Source organism: Meriones unguiculatus, chromosome 4 (assembly GCF_030254825.1).
Source record: "Meriones unguiculatus strain TT.TT164.6M chromosome 4, Bangor_MerUng_6.1, whole genome shotgun sequence".
NCBI classification, from domain to species: Eukaryota; Metazoa; Chordata; class Mammalia; order Rodentia; family Muridae; genus Meriones; species Meriones unguiculatus.
Genome location: NC_083352.1, coordinates 60758244 through 60761515, shown reverse-complemented (window position 1 = coordinate 60761515; position 3272 = coordinate 60758244). Strand labels below are relative to the sequence as shown.

Sequence of the window (3272 nt, the reverse complement as noted above, 5' to 3'; positions counted from 1 at the left end):
CAGAACAAAGATACCTACAAGGGAAAAAGACCAAGTAACATATAAAGTCAGACCTATTAGAATAAAACCTGCCTTTTCAGTGGAGAAACTAAAAGTCAGAAGGGCCTGGACAGATGTTCTGTGGACTCTAAGACACCACATATGGAAACTTAGATTACTATATATAGCACAACTTTCAATTACAATAGATGGAGACTTTCCATGATAAAACCAAATTTATCAATATCTTCAAAATCAGCTTTCCAGAAATCACTAGAAGGAAACTTCAACCTAAAGGTTAACCATACTCTAAGCCAATAAGAACTGAGTAATTCCAGATCAGCATATCAAAACGGAAGAAACACATACACACAAAGGCACATGTACCCACATCTACACATACTCACCACAAACACAAAATAACAGGAATCAACAAACATTGCTCATTGATATCTCTCAAAATCAGAAGTCTTATTTCCACAATAAAAAGATATAAGTAAACAGTATGGATACAAAAAAAGGTCCATCCTTCTGTTCCATCCAAAAACCATACCTTAAACTTCAAAGATAGGCATCACTTTGGATAGAAAGGATGAAAAAATACTTTTTAAAAAATGGACCTAAACAACAAGATGGTGTATGGTCATTTTGATATCTACCAAATAGAATTCAAACCAAAACTAATCAGAAAAGAAAGGGAAGGACACTACATACTCATCAAAGGAAAAATACAACAAAAGGACATTGAAATTTTCAGCATGTACACAACTAAATACGTGGGCAACTATATTGACCATCACATGCCGATAGTGGGAGACTTCAGTACCCGACTCTCCCACTCTTGCCAATAGACAGATCATCCACACAAAAACTAGAAGGAGAGATGGGGGAGCTAACGGTTTACAAACTAAATGGACTTAAAAGATATTTACAGTACATTTCACCCAAACACAAAAGAATATATCTTTTTCTTAGCACCTCATGGAACTTTCTTCAAAATTGACCACAGACTTGGTTGGACACAATGCAAGTGTCAACAGATACAAGATATTTCATATAACTCCCTACACGCTACCTGATCACCATGGATTAAAGCTGGATATCAACAACAGAAACAATAGAAAGCTTACAAACTCAAGGAAACTGAGCAACTCTCTACTAATGAAAAATGGGTCAGGGTAGATATTAGGAAAGAAATTAAAAACTTTCTAAATTTGAGTTAAAATGAATACATACCCACACTTATGAAACACAATGAAAGTGATTCTAAGAGGCAAGCTCATAGTACTAGGTACATGCATAAAAGTATTGCAGAGCTTTCCTTTCCCTGCTGCGTCCGCAGCCATGAGTATGCTCAGGCTACAGAAGAGGCTTGCCTCTAGTGTCCTCCGTCCGCTGTGGCAAAAAGAAGGTCTGGTTGGACCCCAATGAGACCAACGAAATCGCCAATGCCAGCTCCCGTCAGCAAATCAGGAAGCTGATCAAAGATGGGCTGATCATCCGGAAGCCTGTAACGGTCCATTCCCGGGCTCGATGCCGGAAGAACACTTTGGCCCGGCGGAAGGGCAGGCATATGGGCATAGGGAAGCGGAAGGGTACGGCCAACGCTCGGATGCCCGAGAAGGTGACCGAGAAGGCGACCTGGATGAGGAGGATGAGGATCCTGCGCCGGCTTCTCAGGAGATATCGTGAATCTAAGAAGATTGACCGCCATATGTATCATAGCCTGTACCTGAAGGTCAAAGGGAATGTGTTCAAAAACAAGCGGATTCTCATGGAGCACATCCACAAGCTGAAGGCAGACAAGGCCTGCAAGAAGCTCCTGGCTGACCAGGCTGAGGCTCGCAGGTCTAAGACCAAGGAAGCACGGAAGCGTCGGGAGGAGCGCCTCCAGGCCAAAAAGGAGGAGATCATCAAGACTGTCCACGGAGGAAGAGACCAAGAAATGAAGCTTCCCTCGTGTCTGTACATAGTGGCTTAGCTGTGGCCTCTCGTGGATCAGTCATTAAAATGAAACAAACAAAAAAAAAGTATTGCAGAGATCTCATACGAGTAACTTCACAGCACATCTAAAATCTCTAGAACAAAGAGAAAAAAATCACACCCAAAAGAAGCAGAGAGCAAGAAATAGTCAAACTCAGAGTTGAAAGACATAAAATAGAAACAAGCATGTAAAAACACTACACAAAATTAAGAGTTGGTTCTCTAAGAAAATCAATTATTTTTTCATATGTAATTTTTTATTAATTAATTCAATTTACATCGATTTACATCATTGGCCCCTCCCTCTTCTCCTCCCAGTCCCACATCCCTCCTGCATCCTCTCTCCTATTCCTCATAACAGAGGAGCCCCGTACCCAGGCACCTCAGCTCATCTATTCACATATGGCCAGAGTTCGTCTTTCTCTCCAGTGGCCTGGTAGGGAAGTCCCATCAGGGGGAAGTAATCAAAACCCTCTTTGGAAATCAGTCTGGCACTTTCTTCAAAAACTGGGAATAGCCATACCTCAAGACCCAGCTACACCACTTTTGGGCATACACACGAAAGATGTTCCCCCATACAACAAGGACATTTGCTCAACCATGTTCATAGCAGCTGTATTCATACTAGCCAGAAACTGCAAACAACCTAGATGGCCCTTAACTGAAAAATGGATAAAGAAACTGTGGTACATTTACACAATGAAATACTACTCCACTATTAAAAACAAGGAAATCATGAAAGTTGCGGGCAAATGGATAGGACTAGAAAAGATCATCCTGAATGAAGTAACACAGACCCAGAAAGACACACATGGTATATACTCACTAATAAGCCGATTTTAGTCATAAAGTACAGGATAGACATACTACAATGCACAGGCCCCAAGAAGATAAGTCTGATGGGCATCTTAGGCTTCATGTTGGCCCACTAGTTAGGGAGGTGAGGGCTATCTCTGACATGGACTAAGTTGCCTTCTTTTTGAAGAAAATCAATTGTTGATAAACTCTTATCCAAATTAACTAAAGGGCAGAGAAAGAATATCCAAATTAACAAAATTAGAAATAAGGGGCCATAACAGCAGACACCTAGGAAATCCAGAGAATCATCAGGACAGACTTTAAAAACCTTTATGCCACCAAATTGGAAAAAATCTAAGAGAACTGATAATTTTCTCAATACATACCACTTAACAATGTTAAATCAAGCTCAGATTAACAACTTAAATAGCTCTATAACTCCCAATGAAATAGATGTAGTAATTAAAATGTTCCCAACCAAAAAAAAAAAAAAAAAAAAAAAAATCCCAGGG

General features: G+C 40.2%; 1 pseudogene; it reads left to right on the top strand.

The window, feature by feature from the left end:
- The first annotated feature begins 1301 nt into the window (after positions 1-1301).
- Positions 1302-1950, top strand: LOC110563995 (large ribosomal subunit protein eL19-like; annotated as a pseudogene).
- The last annotated feature ends 1322 nt before the right edge of the window (positions 1951-3272 follow it).